Below are 27,422 nucleotides of genomic sequence, written 5' to 3'. Positions count from 1 at the left end.
CACCATCACACACAGGCCCGGGAAAGAACACAACCCGGCGGATTTCCTCTCTCGCCACCCGAAAGAAGAGAGTGGATCAGAACCATCCATCGCGGACCAGTATATAAGATATGTTATCCACAGCAGCACACCCCAAGTACTTGACATGGAGCAAATAACACGGGAATCCAACACCGACCAAGGAATACAAGTCATCCTAAGGTGCCTAGAAACAGGGCGATGGAAACACGCAAAACAGATCCGTGAAAGAATGAACAATGAAACGAAACAAGACATCACATGTTTCCTCGCCGTAAAAGAAGAACTAGCCAAGACAGAGGAAGGACTACTGCTAAAAGGCACTAAGCCCGTAATACCGAGAAGCTTGCGACAGAAGATTCTGGAACTAGCCCATGAAGGGCATCATATCCACAAAAAGGATGCTAAGACAAAAACTTTGGTTTCCCCAACTAGACACATCTGTAGAAGGACTGCTACAAAACTGCCCTACATGTGCCATCATAAAGCCGCACACATTCCCTGAGCCGCTAAGCATGACGGCGCTGCCTGAAGGGACATGGGAAGAAATACCCATCGATCACTCCGGACCCATGGAAGGGGGTGAGTACATACTGGTAGCCGTGGATGAATATTCAAGGTATCCTGACCTACAGATAGTCCCGTCCACGTCCGCACATCACACCATCCCAGCACTGGATCGGATGTTCGCAATTTCATACCAAGAATAGTAAAGTCCGACAATGGGCCTCCATTCACTGGACAAGACTTCCAGAGATTTGCAGAGTACATGGGCTTCCGCCACAGAAAGGTAACGCCTTTATGGCCTCAAGCAAACGGCACAGTGGAACGATTCATGAGCACAATCAAGCGCACGACACAAATTGCGCGCCTCACGGGAGAACCCATCGAAAAACTGCTGTACCAACTCCTGAGAGATTACAGGAAAACACCACACAGCACCACCGGGAAGTCGCCATCAGAAGTGATGTTCGGACGAATAATCAGAACGCGACTACCTCATGTAGCCGCAGAAGAAGACCAATACGTGGATGACGCAGAAATGAGAGTTAAAGACACCCTCATGAAGGAGAATATGAAACAAAATGCTGATGCGACTCGCCGGGCCAAGGGAAGTGACCTGACACCAGGGGACCTGGTAGTGGTCCGACAACCTCAACAGCGCAAGAATGTGACTCCGTTCAGTGAAGAACGATTCATCATAGTAAAGTAAAAAGGATCACTAATTACTGCGGAAGGAGACCACAGATCCATAACAAGAAATTCATCGCACTTCAGACGAATGCCTGACACTCAATACGCCGATGGTGCGCACATGAATATTTTGTTCTCTCACTGTGACTCTCCCTATGAAGGCGATCGAGAAGAGTCTGAGAACGACATAGGACTGGAGATAGGGGCCGATCTGCCGGCAAGAATGGACTGTCGACCGCAGAGATCAAGAAAGAAGCCCCGCAGCCTCATTGAAGAAATGAACTGAGGGTACTACTAAATGTTTAGCAACGGGAGGGTGTGGTGTCGCCACTTCTATTGTCAGAGGATGAGTCCTCTGTCTATGGACACTGTTCAGTGGGCTGCGACCCACGTGAGTGGGAAGAGGCGGGGTTACCGGCAAACGAGTCAGTTAGTGATTGATGTCTGAGAATAAAGACGTGTTGCACCCCAGCTCCAGTTGTCCGTGTGTCTTTACCTGGGTGAGCGGATAATTGTGTGGTAGCGTGAGGAGGTCCACGACTAGGACATTACACATGACGAGCTGTAACGCCCTGACACCTGGTTTAATTGAAATGCGAATGCTTTGTTCCTGAGGTCCTGATGGTCATGTTTGCAGTAAAAAACGTGACCATCACCTCCCAAGGACAAACCATTTGCATTTCAATTAAGCCAGGTGTTAAGAGCCATTAAAAAAATGTACATTTAAAAAGGGGCGGGTCAAACGGAATGACGTTGTGACTTCATCACCGGCTTGTGGGCAAGTGTCCCGTGAAAGACTATTAAAGAGTTGGCCACCCTACCTGTGCAAAAGATTATTTTTTTTACAACCATTAGACACCATTTAACAATATAAGGGTGTATGGCTCTGTGTGTATGTCCGATGTAGTAAGTTCGCCCGTTGTCACCACTAGAGGGAGCTGTTGCCGTAGGATATATAGAGACAATACCACTTATTTTTGCTCATTCTTCCTTGTAATGTCTCTTACTTTGTCCCATGAGAATGAGCATCCCCAGAGACACATTGACCATATTGGTAAGCATACATCAGTAAGACAATAGCGTGTTTTTGAGAGTCAAAAGTCAGCCTACCAATCACTGTCATGGATCGCTAGTCACTATCATTACATAAAGCCACAGAGAGCCCAAAAGATCGCGTTACAAACACAGTCGCCGGCCCGGCTCGCCACTGATTCTAATTACAAAAACAAAATGGAGGACGACTAGAAAACTACAAACCCCATGCCACCTTGCTACTAGTCCGCGCAGGAAGTTACGTACGGTTCCTCTCTCAGTATAAATTCCGCGCCCGGCCCTATGACGTTCTCTTGTCATTGGCGCCATCTTGGAAGGTAGGTGTAGTGGTTTGTGGCCGCCGTGAGCTCCATCCAGTCTTAATCGTCGGTATCCCAACGCCATCCGCTTTTGGAATTAACTGTATGCGTTTCTCTTCTTCTAGGCCGAGCCTCCGGGGATGAGAGCTAAGGTAAGTGAAGCGATCTGGGATATATTGCGGGTTGTGAAGGCTACGGTATGCGGGTAGACCCATTTGTGGACCAGCGGGATCCGGTGCCCAAATGTAGTAGTACGGAACCGTCTACTTGCCACCCTCGTGTGCTGTATTATGTTTAGTGTCGTGTTTTTTTCAGTACACCCCGCCTCCATCGATATAGCGGAGTCCTCCCACTTGTATGCTAGTTTTGCTTTCCTTGGCTTTGTCTATATTCCTTTCTACTGAATTCTTAGGGTGTTCGTAACTATGGCGTTTGGGATATTGACATCGCAAGGCAGGATACCTGCCCTTGTTATGCCGTTCGAGGGCCCCTATGCGTGGAACACGTGAATTAATTGCAGCATCGTTTCTCTTCCACGTGTGGCTGAACACGGAACCGCACGCTTGTCTTTACTTTCTGTGCAATCTCTCAATGCCCAACTCATTTATTTTTGTTTTACTTTTCAGTGGAGGAAGAAGCGTATGCGCAGGTATGGATTGCTTATTTATTCTGGGCGTGATTGCTGCATGCATCGTGCAAACATAACTGTGGTGTTGGTGGGCGTACGATGACCTTGTGGGGTTAGGAATGAATTGTTTATCTAGCCTGGCTTTTCTGCGAGTGTCATTTATTTGGTGGCTGTCCAGCATGCACTCGTTTAGGTGCAGGTTTAACACGAGTACTGGGCAAACCTACCTAATTGTCATGTAGGCTGTATTCGTGTTTTGGTTGGCAACAATGTGAGCCTAGAGGCGTGAAGTAAGCGGAACATCCCAAAAAAAGACCACCACTGCGCTGCCAGAAGAAATGCGCACTGGCTGCCTATACGTTAGCCCATAATGTTCAAAACCTTGGGTATTACCACAAATGTTGCCCGAAAACAGCCCATGCCACCAGACCTACCTGATCAACCTACATCACTGCCTTGTTACACCGAGATGCACACGGATCAGGTCTTAGGTTCCAGGTTAGTCGGGACAATTTCCCACCACCCATAATAAGAGTTTTCTTATAACGCGCCTGGGTTTCTAAACGCGGATCCCAAGAACCGAGATCTCAGTATTGGGAGCCCCTGTTCTGCTTTCCAAGACTATCCTCCATGGGGTAGTATTCCCCAAGATCAGAAAACTCCTATGGTAGCTTCTGCAAGCGCCTAAGCTAGTTCAACTTGCTGAATAAATGTCCGTGTAAGTTTTACGGCGACGGGTTAATGACATGCATTTTTTTGGCTTGTAACAGCACCTTGACGCCCTTGGGCTTAATGCCAAAATAAATGCACTGCTTCCGTGTGCCCTCCCCAGATCTGTATATACTGTCATTGCATACACACTTAGCGCAAGTATAGTCACTATTGCCCCATTCAGCAGGCCCCCTCAAATATTGACCAATGCTTGAAAGACTGCGTCGGAGTACTTGTATAGTACACTGCATACATTAACAAAGGGGCCGAAACTTGCTTGCACAGCCCTTTTTATATTTACAAGAGCCAGTCCCTTGATTTCCAATGTTGTATATTTGAGTGCTTTTAAATTGGGTGCATGCGTTTTTGGCTTCGGTTTATTAGTCCATTCTTAATGGTGGCGAATGAGTGCTACAGCAACGCTACATCTAACATAACATCTCTGCGCCTTGTATGCCTCGTTACTGCATTCCTTCACTGACCCTTTAATGAAATCTGCTCGTTAAGTGCCGTTTCTTTATAGAAGGGCATAATCGGTGTTCAATGGATGGCCACTATGTAAGTTGGCGCCTAGAAACACTTAACAGGCGCGTTATAAATGCCTCATATCACAATTACACTAGAATCTGGCTGCTCACGTGCCTGTTAGCACTTCTAGTTCGCATGCCGCTCCTACAAGGGCTAATTCCAGTACTGATTACTAGTGGAAACCTACGTCAGCAGGACGCTTTTGGCTGTCAATCTTTCAAACAAGCCGTTTCTTAACGGGCTTGGCAAGTGTTGGTACGGTGGTCCCTAGTTTTATAATGCCACATTACTTATGGTCGGCTAGTAGCAATGTGATTAAGCTACTTGTGGCGTGGTACTAAAACTCTGCAGCGTGCTAGCTATTTTTAACTGATCAGGTGGCTCTTAACGTGTTCTTGGTCAACTGTTCACTTGTCCTTAGGTGGGTAATTAACTGAAGGCTGTAAGTGATCATACATCGACGGAGCTATATTCTTTAGGGTAAAAAAATAACCTGATCTAAGTACGGCTCTTTACAGAATAAACTGTTATTATACTTTCAGGGTTTCCACAAATTAATGCCATCGATAATAGTAATTTGTGGGATAATTAAATTATCCAACAGATGACCTGTAATACGGTTTCGGTTTGCAAGATGGAACATGTTAAGGACCGGGCTACTGGCAGAGGCTAGGAGGGGTGCACTAGTACACGTATAAGATTGGCTGTGTAGCATAAAATATTCAATTGTGAATTCTCGTACCGGCTATTGAGACTTGTGTATGGTACACTGGATCTTTCTGTACGTACTGTCTTGCAGGAAGTGGCAACTGAATGTGTTTTCTTTCAGGCTGAAGCGTAAGAGGCGAAAGATGAGGCAGAGGTCCAAGTAGACGGCTTCCGTGCTACAGAGGATGTTCGACTGAGCATAGAGCTTCCGTGGAAGAGGAAGAAGCATGTCTGCTGCCGTGAGCCTGTCTAACCCACGTATCCCAACAAGGACGCTCTGGTTATTGCCTCCGGATCAACGTTGGTGAAACAATCCGCCTGCCCCGTTCTGTAAAACGATCTGTTATTTTGCAGCAAATACCACAAGGAGTTGGTTCCGTGGAGTTCTGGACTTGTTCGGTTTAACCTCCAATGTAGCAAATAAATTTAAGTGGAAAACATGATTTTATTTTTCTTATGTTTGTAGGCCGATACGAGAAGGTAACGGTTTAGCTTTCTTGATTTTTCAAGGGCTCTTTTGTCCCTCCGGTCTGGTTGCACAGGGGAGGAGCGGGGAATGTGAGGATGGATCCAGATAGATACTGAGAAGTGGGTATTACAGCCGCTCCTTACTGGCAGCTGCATTTTGAATTTGTAAAACGTGGCTGCACATTTTGCTGTGCATCACGATGCCTTTACTGTATAGATTCCTCCTGCCAGCAGGTATGGCATAGGTGATGAAATGCATACTTATCACCTCGCAATAATGAATTATTCACAAATGGCGGTGTTAGTCTTGTGGTGTTAAGACGTGCTTCTAAGCCAGTGATCCCTAGCGTGTAGCTCGGAAGTAACATAACGGTCCCAGAACCATTGCTCATCGGGTGCTCTGGGCCACCGAGAACGCTCGGGAGGTGGGGATAGTGATGCAACTGTTAGTAATGTGAGTCTGCAATGGCAGCATGGTTGGGAGTATTATGTGAACCGTGAGGCAACAGATCACCCTGTTCGGCTACAGGGTTTCCCATGGCCATGTGGTCATGCAATATTTAGTTTGAGGCAGCAATTCAAGAGAACCTGTTGGCCAAAACTAGGGTAGCTTGGCAAGTTGGAAGAATGCTGCTGTAATTGTAAGTTAGTCTATTACAGCAACACTCCAGGTCTTGGAATAGAAGCACTCCTTATTCGGCGGCCGTGAGATAACCGAGCTATTGAGTGGCATGAATGCTCAGATGGATTACATTGGATGTTGAATTGGCTTTTTTTGCATGCAAGGTTTTTTTATATCCAGTGTTGTAAATGGTCCATACTATGATGCGCATGTTGGTGCCCTAATGGGTATTGCCACCTTGTTTTACCCCGCTATTACGAGGGTAATGGAGAAGTGGGTGGCATTCATAGTTTGCATATTCCTAGTTTCTGTTTGATTGCATCAAATTGTCAGTAATCCTCAATACTCCTTGCAGTGTTCTTGTGAAACACGTGTACAGTCCTGTCTTCGAAAAATGGAAAAAATCACAAACCACAATGTACAGTGGTCGCTGAGATTACTTGTGACCAATATTACTAACGCATTTGATTACAAATGCACCATTTGGCCACTGCACTTCTCCAGTGTCCTTTAAATCCTATGGAGTTATTTTGCTCCCAGGTGTTTGGTGTGGGCGTGCTAAAGTTGCACTGGGAGCCAGCCGGGTACTTGCTGCCACGGAGGGTAAAACCCAAGTGTAAGATGGTTACAGTAAGCTGTTGCTCACTGCCTATACAAGGTTGGTGGGGTACCTGTTCTAGGCCGACAAAGTGAGCATTGCCTGTTCGATAAGGTCCTATAACAATTTCTATTCCGACCTGACTTGCCAACGGGTCACTGACTTTCTTGCAACTTTGAAGTTCTAGTTGGCGTCAAGGGGTGATTGCTGCTTAATTGCTTGGCCAACACTACATTGAGATAATTGGCAAGAAAATGAGCTAGTGTGATGGGAGCATCAGTTTTTTGTTTTGTTGAGAGGAGACCTTGCACTTGCCCTGTGGATGTGCTGGGGCCTTGATGGTTTGCTGTCAAAGCAGTTGATGCATGGTTTTAAAGCCTTGTGCAGGTGGCTGATTGTGTTAATTTAGGGTTAGTCCCAAAGCACCACTTGACTGCTGGCTGGCTAGGAGCGCTGGGGGTTTTGGTACAGCAACGTGGAGACCCAACGGTTTTTTTGGTGCTTGCCAATGACTGCTGTGGTGTTGTATGTAAAGTGAGCTTTTGTGTGGGGGCTGCCCTGGTTTTGTCTACTAGGAAATGTGGGGGCATTTTAGGTTTTGGAGTACCCATATTCTAGAGTTGGTTTGAAATGGGGTGGTCGATAGTTGCATGGGTTGGTCAACTTGAGGTGGTTGTGCATTGCAAATACTTTTGTGAATTAGTGGCACTGGCGTACCAGCCAAGCAATTACTCGCCCTCCTTCTCTGTTTGCCAAGGGTATCTCACTCGAGTCTAAAGGAGGCCTGCTGTAATACGTAGGGTAGTGCCTTATGGGTCTGTCTTCTAGTTTACCTCGTAGTGCGAGTGATATTCTAGCCACTGGTTTGGTTCTTTGAAGTAGTTTTGTGTACCCCCCGCCTCTCGGTTAGCTTCTGTTAGCGTTTGCGGGTGGTTTAGTCTGAGTGACTTGTATGGTCGGAATACTTGTCAATCTTCAATGGGACCATATAGATGTTTAGTGAAGGGCTTGATATTTGGACAGAGGGTGGGCTCCGGGTTTGAGCTGAAGGGGAAGCCTAAGGATCCATACATTGTAAAGGGTGTTAGTAATAACGATTAAATGTTGAGGCGTATTGTATTAGTGTGCTGGTTATAGGCGTGTCTCTAGCTGAAATGCAACTTGGGAGTGGCTGTTCTAGATTTCTGTTTGGGGTGTTGGTAATTGGAGTTGTCTTCTGGGTTTCCAGCTGTGTATTAGAAATGCTGTTGTAGGTGAATTTTGGTACCATTCGTCAGTTTGTCAAGTAGGGCTGTCTCAAAGGATATTTATCTATGGAGGGGTGGGGAGTGGGCTTGAATTGTCATGTATACAGTGCCATATGTATGGCGTCAATGCCCTTTGTTGTTGGAACACCCTTGGGGGGGGGGGGGGTTCAGTTATGGGAAGTTGGAGTGGGCTGTAAGATGTGTTCTGCTTGAATTGGGCTGGCTAGGCTCCTGTAAGTAACCTAAGAGGTCTGGTATGTTGGTACAGTTGGTGGTCATGACTGCTAGTGCAGGAGACTTGCTGTGTGCCCAGCTAGAGCAAATTTGTCATGGGTTGTTTTATACTAATGGTGGAAGTGTGCAGGAGTTCGTGTGTGAGCAGCTACAACGAATCTGCCGTTGTTGGGTTGTTGTGGTGGGAGGTAGTTGCAAAGATTTGTGCTAACTTTATTGCAGCGCTATTGACGTTCGGACGTGGTTGGTGATTTTTGCTAGCAGCTTGCACTACTGTGATCTTTGGGTTCATCTAGTTTTTTTGGGGGGAAAAGCTTTGCTCCTGCTTAAATCTCTTGTATAGTGGTGAATAACAGGTATTTTCATGGCATCCCTGTCCATACAATGGAGAAGGAAATTACGTGGCAGAATAAATAGTTCTATACCAATGGGAGAATTGACATACTTGGGTCAATTAGGACATGTATGAGGGGAACCCCCGCGCCCAATCCCCTAAATTATTTATAACCCAACTGTCAAATTTGGGTAATACCAATAACTACTGCCATGGAACCTGAATCATGTTGCTAATCTTCAGTTAAAACATCCATTTGCGAAAGGCATCTAGATTCTAGAAAATGGCGGCATTACCGGCTGCCTGAAACCAGTCCCAAGTAATATGGAGGAAAAGGCTAATTTAGAGTGGGCTTTACGATGCGTGCACATTCTGCTGCGAGTTGGCTAGGCTTAAATGGACAACCAAAAGGGTCGGTTGGGTGCTTCAGTGGTCAAGACAAGCCAGTGCAGGAAACTTGCTGTTTCCAGCTAGACCAAATTTCGCATTGCAGTTTAACTTAAAATAAAATTTATTTCATACACAATGGATATGAAAAAAATATTCCGAACTTAATGTGTTTGCAGTTTTGAAGCTGGTGTCTTTGGATTTCCAAGAACCTAACCAAGCCAACAACCATATCCTGTAAAATTGATCCGAAATATGCATCCATGTTCCCAATTCAAAGTATCCAGTGAAAGCCTACCAAAATACGTTTTTCTAGTCCTGTTATTTTGTTTTGTATAGTGTCTTGGTATGGCACTCGGTGCTGTAGGTTAGTCCAATGGAGAGGGTAGCATATAGTGCTTGGGTGCACTTGGTATGCGTGCAAGCTGAATACCCTGCGGTTTCTAGGCGCAAACCTGTATTGCTCTGACTTCGTGCTTCCAATGTGGGTGCATTGAGAATTGGCATGTTGGTGTGAGTGAGCGTGCTTACTGGTAGGAGGCCCTTTCTGGATACTTTCTTGAACCTTGAGTTGGCCGTCTCCTGGTGATTCAGGGTAGTGGATCTCTGCACGAGATTCTTTGGCTGGTTGGAGAGTCCATTCTTGTTGCATGCTCTGGTGTAGGTGTCATAGGGCCCATTTTTCTGGGTCCGTGGTCATAGTTTATGGCGGGTGGCTGGGTAATCGACAGTTGTGGTTATTGCATGCTTCTCATGAGATTCCAAGCATAGTTGCTATAGTGCCTTGTGTCTGGGAGTTCTTGGCCTTTTTCCTAGGTAGGCCAGGGTTGCCTGACGAGCATATACTGAATTTACCCGATTGGGGACATGTGTTATGAAGCTCTGCATTAGTGGCTGTGATATCCATATAGGAAGAGACACAGGGTTAACAGGAAATGGGGCCTGTAATGTTGGCTTTGCACAGTTCTAAGTGGGTAAGGTTGGACAGTGGGGTACAGTTGTGTTTAGCTGTCGCAGCTATTGTGCTCTTGGGTATGTGGATGTATTCAATAGTGGTTGGCATCTTCTGGAGTTTCCGTGTGTGAATAGAATTATAAATGTGTGTGAGCTCTAGTTTCCAGGTTGATGTAATATGCAACTTGACGGTTTTAGTGTGGGAGCATGTCTGGCAGCAAAGCTTTGCTGGTCATGGTATACGATAGCAAGTACTGAGGGGGCATGTCCAACTTGTTGGCAGAAGGTGGGGTCTGCTAGGCCATTGTAGTCCAGTTGGGGGTGGGAGGTGCAGAGAGCCTGCAGCTGCCTAGTCCAGAGCATGCTGGTCTCTTGAGCAAGCTTCTGTGCAGTGATTTGCTACTTTTTCCCTGGTGGTGGCTTATCTGGATTCTTTTGGCCATGTAGTCCGGATTGTAGTCCTGGTTGTCTAATGTGGAGAGGCAGTGAGTGCCAGTGTTGGTGCCAATGTAGAGTAATTAGGCGGAATCGCCAAATCTGGTTGCGTTGGAGGCTGGAATTGCTAGCAGGAGAGCATGCTTGACCTTGGGTGTGATATCTCTCAAAGGTATGCAGGGCCGGCCTCGTGCACTACTCGGTGGGTGATGCATAGGATTTTGATAGTAGCTCTTCAATAGGGAGCAAGTGAAAGGTGTGGTGAGCATGCAAGATGTGATCCCTTTGTCCAAGAAGTTCTGGTGGATGTAGTTGGTAGGAAAGTGCACCCAGGTAGATGGTAGTGCAGTCTGGACGTGACAATGCACATAATAGCAGCCGGTCTGTTGGGGTAGGTGAGCTAATGGCAGAAATCTGAAGGGCCTTGGTGCTTGAAGGATCGTTGGTATAATGCACGTCACACATGGATAATATCACAAAAGCGCCCAGTCGAAGTCAGAAAACAATGCAATACTCTGCACCTACCACTAAGTCAGCCATGTCAGTGGCATGTTAAACCGACCGCTATGTCGGTGGCATGTTAAGCCGATTCACAAGCCTCGGATATTACATGTTATCCACATGAATTCTGGTGCCCTTCTGTTCCCGCTCTCCGATTATTTTTACCCTCCACACATTGGAGAAATGTTCATGCAAATGAACTACTTTGCATCCTTGAGTCTACGGCTGTCTCAATTTGTGGGGTGTGCACCAGTGACTCGTGGCCATGCCTGTGGGGTGGAGGGTGTGCATAGCCCACAGCTTGAGAAATAAACAGCCACCCAGCAAGTACAGCTGAGTGGCAAGCTCATAGTCTAGCTTTGTTGATCGAGATGGGTGTGGATGCAGGGAGCGAAGGCACGTTCCAGAAAACTACATGTATGAGCATCCATGCTGTATTTTGTCGTTTGTTACCAAGTGCTGATATTATGGAGACTGGCACTGTGGCCTGTACCTAATTCCCTAGAACAGGAATTGTCTGCCTTAAAGGACTCGTGAGGAGAAAGTAAGGTTAAATGCAAGGGGGCGAGAGACACGTGGCTGGGGATGGGCGTGACAGAACAAGGTTAAGAATTGAATGGAAAATGGGCGAAAATGCAGAATTGGAGGGAGAAATAAAACTGACGAGACAAGCAGACCACAAGGCAAGTGGGGCAGAGACCATACAAATGGTGGCAGGACAAAAAGGAAAGATGAGGCAACACTTAAACAGGAGGGGCAGAGCAAGAGACAATGGGTGGAATGTTCAAGCACAAAATGGAAGGGGGGGGGCGAGGGAGAAAAAAGTATACACGAGGGAGTCGAGGAGAAGAGTTGGGCAGCCAAGTGATGGGTCGAGAGTTGTAGAAAAACAAAATACAGACCAAAACGGGAGACCTGACACACTAAGGGATGGAGAGGAGAAACGTGAGGCCAAAGAAGGAACAGGAGTCGAGAAAAATGCAGTTCAGTGTCTAATCGGGAGCACAAAATGGTAGAATTTGGGGTGATTGATGCGAGTAAGGGGGAACTGCACTAAATGAGGGAGGTGCAAGAGAATGATGGGGCGGGGCACAAGAAAAGGGGTGCCAGAGTCTCAAATATCTGGGGAAGCCAAGGAGAGATGTACAGGGAGTGGTGACTATGATGCAATTCCAAGATGATGGTGTAGGGATAAGAAATAACCTTGGACGGGTTTTGACACCCCCTACCAACCTGCTGGCATATAAGCAACCCACCTCGCTCTTGATAATTTGGAAAGAGCTACTCTATTTTTTTATTAAAAAGAACCAAATTACTGGCTTTTGTGGGATTCTCCACTCAGCCCCCCAGACTGAACTGGTGAGTTTTGCTCTCTTGACAGGCTCCCTATGATGTCTAGTCACACCTGTGTCGCCCCTTCACCCACGACCAGGGGAGGCTCTACTTCAAAACTTATTTTCATGGTGGCCTTTGCAGGTCGGTCTACAGGAGTTACTCATTTCTGAAATGTCTTTAACACGGGTATTGTAATTGGTACGATGTCCTTTTCATCGCGGGATTAACCCAAACTTTGGTGGAACCTTTGGATGCCAGTGCGTTAAAAAAAAACACACTAAATGTAAGTGTTTGTGCTAGGACTTTTTTTTTTTCTCTCGTCCAGCTAAGGGCTTAGTAAAACCATACAACTGAGACTGCACACAACTCCCCTGTTGGTATAAGGCTGCAGCAGCTGTATTTGGTAGTGTAGACTGACAGCCAGGCTTATCTTGGGAGAAAGAGGGCTGTAGGAAGTTAAACTTGTAGTATAAAGAGCATGAGTCGGGCGGCGGGGGCGGGGGGGTGGGTTGGGTGGCAGTTAATATAATTCTGTGTCCGCACACTGGCATTTCTAGTCGTCGAAGACCAGAGTCATGGAGCGTCAAAAGGCCCAGACGCTTCCACTAGAGTGGCTTTGTGAATCGAGTCTTTAATGAGTCCCACTTAGGAGAAATCGCATTAACTGCTCATTCTTATCAAGATGCACCCTCTTTATTCGGCTAGTGGCGTCCCGAGGGTTGGTGTCACCTGGTGTGGTAACTCATGTTGCCCCCATCCTGGGGGTGGTGTTACGACACCATGAGTTGCTGCATCGGGTGTCGCACTCCATTTGGAAATATCATAGATTGGGCTAAATCCGCCATCCATGCTTTGTCTAGAAGGCCAGCAATGGGAGTAGAAAGCTACTAGGACGTTGTCAGTCCTGGGGTTTTGACGATATTCACTGCAACTTCTAGAGTTGCTTCAAACGGTCGGCATGTCACGTCCGGGGGAAAACGTGATTCCGTATTCGGTGCAATAGGCAATTCAATTGCTAAACTAACTCGGTGGTGACGCTTTCGAGATCTAGTTTGCAGCGTACATTTAATCTTCGGGTCCGTATGTGTACATTGAGGTTTTCTTTTTGCCCAATTAGTTGCATTGGTGCCAACTTGCGCCATGGAATCGAGGTCACCCTGGGCTATGCCTGGTTTTTAACCTTCACTTTTCTACACACTGCATGCCTTGACCCAAGAAGCAAGCGAGTTTAAATGCACATCCCAGCATCGTGGTTGGTAGCTGTGCTGTCGAATACAGAGGTTCTAATTCGGCGGTAGATGGGACATCGTTGGTATTTTCAATGGTGCCTAGCTTAACTGCCTTCCTGATTATGGACCATTATGCATTTGCATCATGTGGTTGTCAGAATACTGCAGGTGGTCATGCCACCTGAGAAGGAGTTGGCAGTCTGCATATGATTCCCACTGATTCTAACCTCCAGCCAGTGTGGAGGTGAATGATTTAAGTGACCATCTACCCCCGCTCGGAAATTGTGTTGCCCGTCACAACGCGTTCCCTGCTGCGGAAACCGATATATGCGGGGTCGCTCATAGTGCGAGAACCTCAAGTGCCCACTCAGCCTTATCTTGCACACCGTTACTGACCCTACAGTACCATTGTACAGGGGCAGCAGGATCTGTTGTGAGTATCCATTTGCATTGCCCAAAAGGGTGATCATTTTCTTGGGATGCCGAGCATTATCGGGCTGATTTTCAGAAAGGCTGCATGTAGCGTTTCTGAAAATTCACGTTTTACCAAAGATGACCGGGCTAAGTCAGAATAGTGCAGAGACCCTCACGAACAGGGAGAACTCTCGTTACGAATGTCTCCCAACATATTTTGCTAATTCTCAATCGGACTAATCCTTAGTGCCATAGCAATGTTTTATGATCCCATGTTACATTCCCAGGGGTGGAGACACACCAGACCACAAGTGTCATGGGATTTTGCTTTACAGGGAATATTTCAATGTAGATTGATTTTTGAATTTTTTTATGAAGGTGTGCCCCTATTTAACTGGCTTCACTTGTATAGCAACGATTTATTGATATTGTGGAGAGGTTTTGTCATGTGACACAGGTGTAGTTTGGGAGGGACACGCTGCAGTCGGGGGTTCATTCTAGTTTTTCGCCCTGGGCCCCAAGTTGGCTAGTATCTGGTATCTGCACTTTGTTTTCCCTTTAAACTGCAGACATTGGAGCAAATGCCTATTGCCCAGAACACTACTATGAAAGGTGTTTCCCTGATCCTGGGGCACCTCATTAAGTGCTGTGGTGCTCCCGCAATATGAGGCTTCTAAGAGTACCCTCCCCAGTAGGCTCCAGCTGGCATGGCAAGAGGACTGAGACTAGGAAAACTGGAGTTGCAGTGGAGTATTAACACGTCACCTTCCTGTGGAGGTCAGTGGTATCCTACAGGATCACGCGCACATAGTTTGGAAGACATGTGAGCACACAATGTCAGTGAGAAGTTAAACTGGTGCAAATGAAAACGGTTATTTTGGGGAATAATTCTGTGCGCAAACTGCAGCATGTCATTTTGGGAAGAGAACAAATACCACGTTACATGTTGAAGGCAGTTGTCAGGGGGGCCAGGCGGTAGCGTGATGCAGCCATGCCATGGTCCCAACAGCTCATGGCAGGTGCTAGAGGCAGAAGGCGATCTATGGTAGTCCTGTATCTCTTAACCACACTCGCAATAACACCCCACCTCCCGGAACACGCCAGCCTCGGTGAAGGGTGGAAGTTTGGACTGGATCCCTAGGCAGTCACTTGCCCTCATCCTTGCGACCATGGTGCTCTTTAAACCTCAAGGCCGGTGTCCGCTCTTGACAACAGTGGAATAATCGAAAGCTGGCTGCTTGCAACACGTTGCATTTCTGTCTTTAAACCCTCTGCCTTCTAGCCACGCGTACACAGCACATGCGCTGCAACAGCAAGCGATTATTACCTTTTTTGAGGGTCTTTGTTTAGTCAGAGGGAGGAACATGTACCCCCACTGTGACTGCGCCCATGTGGAACTGGCACGTGACTTTTCTGTTCCTGCCCCCCATGAAAAGTGGGGAGAAATCTGTCTTGTTTGCTGATTGCAAAATCGTGAAAAGGGGGAAGGTGCTGCAGCTTGGGGCTCAACGAGCGTTCAGCTTTGCCATTGTTTTCTATCCTTCAGTCACACCTCTCCGGGCCGACCAGGCCCTAGGTGAAACCTACTGAGCCCCCACAGGTAAACTAAGAACGAGGGCCGCCGGGGTGATCAGGAACGAGCTATTGCCACCAAGCGGCTGAAAGCTCTAATCGCTCCGCATCTATAGAGCCGCACACATCAAGCGATCAATGTAGATAAAGTAATATTCTGTTGGCACTGGCAGCCAATCTGCTTGCTACTCCAACAGGGCACGCAAATCTCTCGTCATGCGTACACCCACTTAGCTGTCCACTCTTCTAATAGGCGGGCACCAAAGATAGTCCGCCAACGAAATGAATTAGTATCGTGCGGGTAGCCGTAGCCAATCGGCTACCTGCACCCTTAAAAAGGTGCGTCTGCCTTCTCAACTCCTGTCTGCCTGCTCATCCACCGTGTGGCCTGAAGCGAGGTCTAGACAAAACAGTCAAAACTGAGATGACTGCTGTGGACTTTGAACAGTTCATCTGTCGAAAAGCACTGGTGCATACAAATACAAATCTAACGGGCATCTAGTTTGCTGCAGTCCTTTTTCTGTAGCGCACGCACAGCTCCCCGGCAACAGCAGGCCAGTAGAAATGAGCGAGAGGGTGATGGCCCGGCTGGTGTTTCGGCCATTTCATATCCAAGGATCAGCAAGTTGCTATGAGTGCCATATACTGCTCCCAACGTTTACAGTAATGTTTTAGCGATTAGTGGCTTATGCCACCAAGTGCCAAAACCAATAAAGGATTATTATAAATACAATTAGACAAGTTAAATCTTGGGGGTGAGTACTTTGTCAGTCAAACACATTATAAAAAACACCACAATGCTTTAAATTACACTGACCCTGTTCCGACAACATTTTTGGGGGAAGTCGGACCTTATCAAACACATTTAGTATAGGACACACCTATTCATGGGGAGTAAAACAATAAGTTGCTTTCAGATTACCTTACAGTAAATCAAGGGTAGTAGTCCCTGTCAGTCATGCAGTGACACTGTTAAGGAGTCACTTAGTAAACCAACCCTGTTATACTAATTGTGGAATGCAGATTCAAGCAACAGTATAAATCTAACTGCATTCGGGTTATACCAGGTATGTAAGACCTTTTGATGTAATATACAATTACATTGGCTTTTAAGATCAGTGGTAAACAGACTAAGGTAAGCGATAATGTTCTACACTAATTTAGATTGCACCATGCAGACCAGGGTCGGCTACACCTAGAAGGCAACGGTGCGCAGCTGTTCTAGGCAGGTAAAACCCACCTGGGTGGGACAAAGACTGATCTGCAAATGAATATTTCTTCTCTGAAGGGTGCAGTGAGCTCAAATGTGGTTGTACACCCTCCTGAGTGGAAGAAAATTCAATGGAACAGGGTGTTTGACCCGTGTTCATTCTCGTTAGAGGGGCTCCCACACTCCTTTGTAAAACCTAAGGGCGTAATGTGCTATTAGTTGTTTTTCAGATCGGTGGAACACAGACTAAGGTAAGCAATAACTTAACTTGAATAGCTGTGTGCCATTCTAAAATAAGTTAAGTAAAATGCAAGGCAGACTTATTCTAGACGGGCTATACAGCAGGTCAGGGGAAGCAAGACCCAGTTGGTAACATATATATATATATATATATATATATATATACACTATTTTCTTATTTTAAAAATGTTTATAGGGGGACGCGTATAGCATACTCAGTGACTTTGCTATTCAATTACAACACAATTTCCATTTCACAGTGGCAAATGATGCATTAACAGGTATTTTCGAGGCAGTTACATGGCTGCCTTGTATTTTAGGTTGCACTAGTGGAAGCCACAGGTGTGGGTGATTCCGAACTATCGGTTTGCCTGATAAGGTAGCTACAGAATTCAGTCCACCCGTTTTTAGGGCGAGCTTCCATCGGAAGGGAGTTGATGTACTCCTCAAAGGTCTGAGTCCAGGGAATTGCGTTCAGCCACATTTTAAAAGCAGTGGGAAGGGCATTTTCAACATTGGTGAAAACATTTCTTGGTCACCATACAGCTTACATTCAGAAACATGGACATTTTCTTGACGCCATCGCTCCATACTGTGAACAGTGGCCCACCGTAGCACCCACAATCTCAGGCAGGGCCTCATCCCAAAAGCCCTAGAGTCTGCTACATGACCAGAACATATGCATGTGATCAGTTCCCTCAATCTGACATCTTGGGTATGTAGGTATCTGATTCCGGGTAAACATACGTTTATGCGGGGTGTAGTACAGCCTATTCAGTAGCTTGTATTGCATGCAGTGGAACCTAAAATTAAGGGACCCCCTACGTGTGAGCCGTTTCTTCCACATGTCATCCGAGATCTCAAGATGTAGCTCATCCCATTCACTACATGCTCTAGGGGGTTGATCTGGGGACTTTGCTAGCAGTATTTTATATAGAGCGGAGACCACCCCACGGGCCCCGCTTGAGTTAGCTATGCAGCGTATTTCGGGTGTTTCAGGGGGTTCGTCCGGCAAGGGCCACCACATAGCACGCACCAAAGCTTGTAGTCTGTAGTATTGCAGCGTCTCCAGTGCCGATCCAGAATGTCATGGTCGCCATGTTTGTGGGGTAATTAACTTCCCCCACGGGGAATAGATCAGTCAATGCTTGGTATACCAGTGTTTTCCAGCACTGGGAGAGCAGTCTGTCGTACATGGGTTCAAGCCCAGAGAATACCCAAATGGGAAGCCATTTGTAGTAGGGGTGCAGTTCTGGCGCATAAGCTTGTTCCCATTCCAACATTGTGGTTACAATGGGGGTCAGATGGAGAGTTCTCGTATGTGCGATGGAGTAATAGCGACATATTTACTTCTGCCGCTGAGTCTTTTTAATTTGAAATGAGGCGGGGCAGTTGGCTTCACGTGCCAGTATGTGGCGTATTAGGCTTGTGCTGTGACCCAATATGTCAAGTTAGGGGTGGTGAAGCCCCCTCTCTCATGGCGGTCATGTGTCCATTTTTTGCGGACCGCACCAGCATGCCATAGGAATTGTGCACACGCTTTGTGTAATCTGTATTGTTTCCCTGGCCATACCGGCACATTTGTAAAGGAGTTTTTAGGGACAAGGATCACCTTTACCAGTGATGGCGTTCCCTCCATCTCGTTATTTTGAATTTGGTGTATTGTGCAGCAGTGTAGTTTTCAGTTGGCAAGGACATTTTAGACAATGACACCTGGACCCCTAGGTACTTGATTCCCCCTGGCGACCAGTGGAGAGGCTACTCTCACACGGGCTGAGTTATGCTAGTGAGTGGAAATATCTCAGATTTGGAGTAATTAATCATGACGCCAGAGAATGTGCCTATTCGCGTTACATCCCGTAAAATGGGGTCCAGGTTCGTGGCTGGGTTCTTAATGTATACCAATATGTTGTCTGCATATAGTGATATTATACCGGGGGGGGGCTCTTTTAGGCATATTCCCTTACGGGCATGTCGCGCTTGTATGTAGTCTGCCATTGGTTCGATATCCAATGCAAAAAGGATGGGTGAGAACGCACAGCCCTGTCGGGTGCCTCTTAGTAGTGTGAAAGGTGTCAAGGTTGTGGAGTTGATATACTTAATCATATTCGGTCCCCCACCCATGTTCCCCAGGACTTCCACATGTACTGCTATGAGACCATGTCAAAGGCCTTTTAGGCGTCCAGTGTGCCCGCCACCGCATTTTGATCGATTCTGGACATTACGTTAAAAAGCTGTCTGTTATGTGCCTTCGATCGCCCAGGAACAAAGCCGCCTTGGTCCTCATGTACCAGGTATGGCATGATCGGCAGAAATCTGTTTGCTATTGTGTTGGCAAATATCTTTGTGTATATATTTAATGACAAGGGCCTGTAGGATCCACATTAGTCGCTAGGCTTGCTGGGTTTAAGAAGGACAGTTAAATTGCCTCTCGCAAAGAAGGGGGAAGAGTGGATTCACAAAATGATTCGGACCAGACTTTCAACTGTTTCGGCGCGAGGAGCGCTATATGCTCCGGATAAAATTCTGAAGTGAGTCTGTCTTGCCCGGGAGCCTTGCCCTTTGGCAGATCGGTTGTGACACTGACTATTTCATCTAGTGTGGTTGGGGTTTCAAGCTGATCTCTGGTCGATTCAACAATGTACATCATGGGGACCTGGTCAAGCTCGCGTATATCCTGTACACAGTGTACGTGGTGTGTAGAATTTTGAGAACTTCAAGTATCTGTTGATCAGTCCATTGCAGGACCACCTGTGTATCCCTGATACATTCGATCTGGCACTTGCCTCCCTCCGCCCAGACCAATCTAGCCAATGTTTGTATTTATTGTATTTATATAGCACCTTAATCCAAGGTGCTTTACAGTTTAACAAGAATACACTAAACGTAGAACAGTAGAAGCAAACGATATACATGAATCGGACCAAAAAACAGTATGTAGAACAATTTGCATATGAGGTGAAGATGAGGGGGGATGGGGAAGGAAGGATGAGGGAGAGCGATTAGAGTAAATTACGTAGTAGGAAGAGGTCATAGGAAGGAAGGGGGAAGTGAATAGAGCTAAGCTAGGGGTACTAGAAGGGGAGAGATAGAAATAGAGAATAGGGGCTCGGGGGGGGGCAGGGGGAATGGAGTGATTTCAAGGAGGAATGGAATGAAGACTAGGTGGGGATGGAGCAGATAGAAGGAGGCAGGGAGTTCCAGTGTAAAGGGGAAAGGAGCGGAAATGAGAAGTGGCACAAGGGGGTGGGAGAACAGAGTAAGAGGTCAGCGGAGCGAGTGGGAGTGTGAAATAAGAGAGGCCTTTACCTGGCCTCCCCCTTCCCCCCCCCATTTCCTCTCGTTTGTGGACGAGAGAAGTAGCCTATCTCACGTAGGGCATGTGATTCAAAGGTCTCCAGTTCCTTCCTCATCTGTACTAGTTTTGTGGGCGTAGCTGCTGTTGCACATTCCAGTTCCAGGTCTTTAAGTTTGGCCTCAGAGCGGTGAAGGTCACCCCTGATTGCTTTTAGTATTCCCACCTCCCTCGAGATGGACATACCCCTTATGTATTCATTAAAGGCCTCCCAGCCCACTCCCATTGTCGTATCATGTGTGTTGCATTCAAAAAGTCTGTTCGAAAGGGTTTATAGTCGCTATTTCGGATAACATTTGGTTGAAAGTCAGGTTGAAAGTCAAAATGTCGTAAAAACATTTTTGAATGTCTTTTTTAGTTTTTTGTTCGAAATGGGGGGGATCTCCCCAAACCCCCTTTTTAAATATTTTTTCTGTTTCTACACTTTTTTTATTTGCGGAACCAAAAAAAAAACATGTAAATAAAGAGCATTTGAAATTTTTTTCTTAGACTTACTTTTTTGACATTTTTGTCATTCGACCAAATGTTTTTGACATTTTGACTGGACCCCATTCGAAAGGATCTCAGCTTTGAATACTATGTCTCGTAGAGCTTCCGACATGAAGCGCCAGTTTGTGTGGGCAGAGACTTCCCCAGCAACACAGACAATGTAACTGGGGCATGGTCCGACTGAGCATTTTCGACTTTGCCAATCAAGTTGCCTGATTAAGAATAGGTCGATCCTCATGTACTGACGAGTAATACGTGTATTCCTGTTCCCGGGGATTGAGGGCCCTCCAAGTGTCACATATAGAGTGTTGTCATGTGTAATCTTCGAGGCGCTCGTGACGGTGTCTTAGTCGCAGCTCCTGCTCTATCAAGATCATTGTCTAGTATCAAATTCATGTCCCCTCCCCAAATGATCTGCACCCCAACGCATCCCATGAGTATGGAAGCTACAGTGTCAAAAAACTCAGGGGTATCCCCGTTGGGCCCATACGGGTTCACAACCAGGCACGCCCTGTTTGCTATTATGCAGTGAAGGATAATATATCTGCCCTCAGTCCATATAGCTCTTTTTCAGTATGAATTTGATCGACTTGTGAATTAACATTCGGACACCCCTGGCTTGTGTGGAATAGGTTGTGTAGAATCTGTTCAATCCCCAGGTGGGTGCTAGGCTTGATGTGAGGCGACCCAGGGCATGTGTCTCTGCAGCAGGGGTATTTTCACTCTGTCTCTGGGCATATGCAGTTATTCTACGGGCCTTCGTGAAATTTCCTATCCTATGGACATTCCATGACATTAGTCGTATAGCCATGTCATCTACTCGGCGGACATCCCAGCAATTGCGCCTCTGTGCATAAAGCACTGTCGGCAGTGCCACAGTGTTGCTCACCTGATATGTGCAATGCCTCTGCCATTTTTGTCATAACATTCCCCAACATGTCCACCACCTCCCTCACTGCTCTTACCCAACCAGCAGTGTAAATTCCCCCTCCAAAGTACGTGTGAGCCACCCCCGCCCCAACTTGGCCCACGCGTGTCGCAGACCCAACCGGGACATGTGTACATTAGAACCCCCAGGGTAACCATTGCAGCTGCAGTGGGGTGTGCTGCTGCTGCCGTACAACCAACACCATAGGAACCGTGCTGACACCACACAGTTACACATATTGGGCGCACAACATTTTAATACACTATCAACTTGCGGGAAGGAGGATAACAGGACTCGGAGGCATAGCAGTTTAGTCATTATCCATTGTCATTAGCCGGTTTGTTCAGTGGGATTTGTGCCCCACTGGTGAGCACTGGTGCAGTAGACTGTCCCCAGAGCAGGCAGAAGGTACCTGGAAGGGGAACAGGGGCCTCCGCAGAACTGACTGGTCAGTGGGCCACCTCACCAGAGGCTCGGAGCAGGTATCCCACTGTGGGTGAAGGCGCACGGACCGGCCAACATGCACAGTGATCTGCAGGGCGGCGGGCGATGAAAGCGCTGAGGGCTCGCTGCAATGTCCCCACACTAGAGGCTGCCCCTCACCAAACAAGTATGGGCTGAAGAGCCACCTCAGGGTGATTGGGATGGCTAGTCAGGGCAGGGGCTCCCTCCCCATATACAACAGAAATCCAATAAGCACAGGCACAGCAGTGGGGGGCTTTTAACTATATGGGGGGGGGGTACTTGGGCCAGTGGCGCAGGGAAATTCAATGTGTGGAGCAGGCTTTAATGGCACTCACGGCAGTCACAATTATGGATAGGTCCCTGGCTGGGTCCCCCAGCGCAGCCCAGCACTGGAGTTGGTGAGACGAAGCATGTGGAAGGAGCAAATAGTTAAGTCCTCTGATGTAGGGCAAGCTGGGTGAGTGGGCCAGGAGATGGTTTGGGGGGAGGGGGGACTAGCTCCCTCCAGAGTGCATGAAAGAGTCCAAGGGTGGGCACTGGCTCACCCAGCACAGGGCCAGGGGAAGATGGCCCTCTGGGGCCCCTGCCCAGGCCCCCAGATGTGTGGAAGAGTGGGGGTGGGAGGCCAGCCCCTGGGGGTGGCATGGGAGGCCTGGCCCCCTTGATTCCACCAGAAATAATCACTTGCCCAGAGCGGGCACAAATGTCCACAGCCGGGTGGGGGGGGGCTGCAGTCCGCCACCTGACACTGTGCAGCGTGTATGCACGCAAGGGGCAGCAGGCAAGCAGCGCTGGGGTTCCGCAGGCTCTTCAGGGGCCTGGCAGTAGGGCGCACAGCTCCGCAGGCAATACCACCGGCAGTCGGGTGGCTGCCGTTCCCAATGGATCCAGAGGGGAATAGTGGGGGCAGGCAGGGGGGCACCTCAGTAGCCCCAAGAGTGATCCTCTCGGTGGTGTTAGCAGGCAGACCTCACCCGCTCCTCTAGACCACAGGAGGGCAGCGTTTGTCCCTGGGGTCACTCGGGCCGTCGCTCCGTGGTGAGCCGGGAGCTGCAACTCGGTACACTCTGAGTGGCAGTTACCAACCGACTCTTTCACAATAAGTTTCAAGGCTTAATCCTTTTCTTATCCAGTCTTTCCCTGGTCTATAGCATGAATTCTGTCTGAGGCAGAAGAGGGACCCTAGTAGGCAGGGTGAGATTGAGTTCAGTTGCAGGAAATGTCAGAGTTCCTGAACATGTATTTCCTTTTATAGTTTGGGCTCAGGGATTGACACCTTAGGAGGATTCCAAAAGTGGGCCTGTGTGAACTGCACGAAGGGACTCCCAATCACAAGAAACCAGGTATGCAGGAATCGCAAAAGGCTTAAGGCGAGTGAATACCCCAACCAACACAGTACCACTGCACAGAAGAATAGTTGCAGCAGGAAGACTTCATGGTCTGCAGCCAAAAACCTGGTCGATGGATTCCTTTGTCATGAAGACCGAAGACAGTGATTTTTGCAGCAGGGATCAATGGGAAAGGCTCCAGACAAGAGTTTCTTTGATGTTGGATGTGGCTCTTGGTTTTTTTGTGCCCTTTTCAGGAGCAAGGAGAAACGCCATTAGTATTCCCATCTCTAATCTGGTCCAGCGCTCTGAGGGGACTTCAAGGACTCAAATTTTGTCTCTGGAGATCCAGCAGGAAGCCCATAAAGTTTCAGCCCGGCTTGGAATTTGGATGACCGTGCACTGGCCGATCGCTCAAGGTCCTGGGGTATTGGAATATTGCAGCCCGCAAGGTCGCAGCATGATGTGGAGTGGCTCAAAATGCAGGTCTTCCCGAGTCTAGTGGATCTCACCAGGCTCTAGGTTGTTTTTGGGACCCCCAGGTCGATTGGAAGGAAGGGGTTACAGCAGGCTCTCTGGCCGCTGGGAATTGCTACGGCTGTTGTTTCTTCATCTTCCTCTTTCGCTTCAGCTCCAGTGGTTTACTTGTCAGCAGCTTCCTGGTTCAGAGTATTTATCGGAACTACATAACAACTTTTGCATTCTCTTCCTGCATTTTACAGAAAGGGGCAGGCTGGCTGTCCAACCAGGACAATCGGCACACCCATTGAGACTGACTCCTTTCAGGCAAGGTGAAAGACAAAGGACTGCAGAGTTTTGGACTCCTCCCTCGCTTGCTGCCTTCTCGGGCACTCTGGAGCCTTGGCTGGGAATACAAAGGATTCCTGCCGAAGACAAAACTCCCACCGAAGTTGTTTCTGCCTAGAATAAGTCCTCGATCTAGAAGCAAGCAAGAAATGGTAAAAAAACAGTAGCCCCAACAAAATGGTGGCCCTTCTGTGCATTACCGGGGCTGAATTAACAGTAAAAATGACTAACGGTCATAAAGGTAAAACCACTGCCACCAGCCATTCATGTAGACTCGCAATTGTAACAAAATATTACCCGTAAGTAAGAAAGGGGATCCATTGTATCCCTCCAGCACTCCACATAAGGTGGGGTGTGCTGGCTCACTATATACAATCAAAAGGGGGGATGACAGTCTCTCTTTTACACCCTGGCAACTGTAGTTCACCCAAGTACATGAAAGAGAAATTAACAGGGGGCCCCATAGGGGCAACCCAGCCTAATCCCAAAAGTTGTAGGCAACTATAACTTCAACCATACACTATAGAGAGACATAAAAAGGTCACCCATAAAGAGTAAAAGACCAGGTGAGGGCGCAAATAGATTCTTCTTTACCTAGAGATAAGGTAGTCAAAGTAAAAAGCTCTGGGGTTGACACAGGTCAGAAAGATTTATCTTGGATATGGAAATCTTACCCAACAGTATTGGCAACTGGAAGATTTTACATTAACGTAAGCAAGAGGACAGGTATTGAAGGGGATAGCCTTGTATCCTAATAACGTACGGTAGGCAATGAGGTAAAATGTAAAGTTGAAGGCTGCTAGCTAGCCATAAAAAATTTCCAGAACCAGCGAATCTGAGGAACAAACATCTGATAACGTGAAATAATCTGTTTGCAAAAGTAATCCAGGCATCCAGAGAAAGCATTTCCAGAATGCACAGAAAAAACACATCCAAAAATGTGAAAAGTTCCAAAAAGTAATCCTAAATAAAGATCCAGCGATCCAAACACTGACCCTTTAGGGGAGTGGAGAGAGAGTCACCTGAAAAAGTGTAAAATACCAAGTACCGCAAAAAACCTCCATGGCCTTGATGTATGGGCATGTCGCATCTGTTTTTGGAAACGCTGACGATTGAAAATGGTGGGTGCAGGAAACTGGAAACAAGCGTGAAATCCTACAGTGGATGAAAAGGAAACTACATTAAATAAAACTTAAGGACATTTAAATTAACCAATGTCTATGAAATTATTTTTAGATGCAACATTTTGTTGAATATTCACCACTGATTATTACATCTTTATTTTTTCTGGCAATATTATTGCTGGATACCATGGCGACCAGGACAAAGGAAATGCTTTTGAGCGGTTGTTTTAGTTTACTGTGCATGAGATTGGAATAGGTTTACTGTGCATGAGATTGGAATAGGTTTATAATTCTTAAGAAGTTGTATCTTAATACAATCAGCAGAGGCAGTGATCAGTTGCCAGAGGTCCTGATGGGAAAACCCCAACCCTTCCTGATAAGAGCTTCATTTCTGCCCTTCATCCCGCACCAAGTTCTTTCAACTGCTCTACCTTTCTAGACACCACCTGCTGGCCTTTGTGTTGCATTTTTCACTCCTTCGGGTCTGTTTGTTGTACTTTGGCAGCGTAACTGGCCTGTGCATGAGTCTACAAGGCGTGAAATTGTATACATGGAGAGACTGGGTTAGATAATTTACGAGCAGAGCATGTGGACTCGGAGTTGCCGTTAATGACTTTTTGAGTGCGTGCAAGTTGTGAGGCAGGCTTGAGATGTACTGATTGCCAAGGTAGGCACACATTTGCCAGCTGACGTGCTGGAGGGGGGGGGCGCAAAGGTAGTAAGAAAGGTCCATCCTGAATGACATGCACCCTCGCTCAGAGCTGAATCTGTGATCATCAAGCCAAAAGGTATTTGTTGCTGCCTCAAAATTCTCTGCCAGCTTCCAATTCCACCCCTTCTTCAATTAACCTGCCCTTGCAGACCTCCACTTAATAAAACAATGTTTCTGTCCCCACAGCAACCAAAACTGTGCATGGTCTCCCCTCCCCATGTTTGCTACCCCCAAGAGAGGGACCCCATTCACATGTTGGTTGCAGAAACTGGGTGTGCTGGAGCAGAAGTGGTGCAGGGCAAGGACCTGTAGGAGAGTAAGTAATGATAAAATATGGAAGGAAAATTGAAATAAGGGAAGAGCGATTGGGGAGGCGGGGGGGGGGTCAGCGTGCCCACTGTAATGTCCATATTTCCAAGGGCGCTGGAGCTGATGTGTGCAATTATGCAAAGTGATCAGCCGAGAAACCATCAGGTCAAATTGAGCGTAGCATAGAGCGGCTGGTGCGTGAATCTGAGACTTTGGGCTTGCTGAAAACTGTCAGATGGCCAGGCATCAAAGCAGCACATCATTCTTGCATTTCCCCCACCAACCTTGGAGCAGTAGCAAACGCAACAAACTGGCAGCCATCTTTCCAGATATTAATTCCCATGGTTTGCATTTAAAAGAATCAAGTCCAAGTCTACCAAATCACGACTGTATTGAGCATACGCCAAAAGCTCCAGTAGCAAAAGGGTCAACTGAGATCCTTCACTAGAATTAACACATGAGCCTCACTGATACAACCTGGCTCAATTTCCGCCCCCACAATGCTTGGTGTAGAAGTTAGAAATAGACCCTTCCTGGTTTCTACCCACACGCTCAATCTGTGACCCCCCTTACCCCCAATCAAACACACTTGCTGACTCAGTCCCTGCCACACCTGATCCTCTGCCCAATGCAAAGACATTCATACCCACAAGATGGAGTCACCAGCCATTTAAGGAAAGCAATGCAGCAATGTCCTTGGCCCCCAAAATAGTAATTTTCTTGTACTGCCCCCATTGAGTAACTGCTTATGTCCACCACCAGATGGTTTGTCCTGAATTTGTAAAGCCATCAAATGGGCTGCTGCAACCAGGAATATGCCCTTTGTATTTACTGTGGGTGAAAATTATTTCTCAAAGAAGCATTGTGCAAACACAAGGTGAAGGTTGTCATTGCAGGGCCGGTCAGTCTGCAGAACCCAGAGTGAACATTTGGACACACATACCCCAACCATATACCATTATACAGATGGGTACTGACAACGCTCT

The 27,422-nt window shown here is 47.2% G+C and overlaps 1 long non-coding RNA gene across 1 annotated transcript; it reads left to right on the top strand.

Annotated features, from left to right (window-relative positions):
* The first annotated feature begins 2,559 nt into the window (after positions 1-2,559).
* LOC138582460 (uncharacterized) lies at positions 2,560-5,582 on the top strand. The gene is made up of 3 exons (XR_011305027.1): positions 2,560-2,716; positions 3,191-3,213; positions 5,261-5,582. It is a non-coding gene; the product is annotated as an uncharacterized lncRNA (long non-coding RNA).
* Positions 5,583-27,422: the final 21,840 nt, after the last annotated feature.

This window comes from Ambystoma mexicanum, chromosome 3q (genome assembly GCF_040938575.1).
Source record: "Ambystoma mexicanum isolate Mex_15411 chromosome 3q, UKY_AmexF1_1, whole genome shotgun sequence".
NCBI lineage: Eukaryota > Metazoa > Chordata > Amphibia > Caudata > Ambystomatidae > Ambystoma > Ambystoma mexicanum.
Note: the sequence above shows the minus strand (reverse complement) of the source record. Positions and strands in the feature narration are given on the sequence as shown.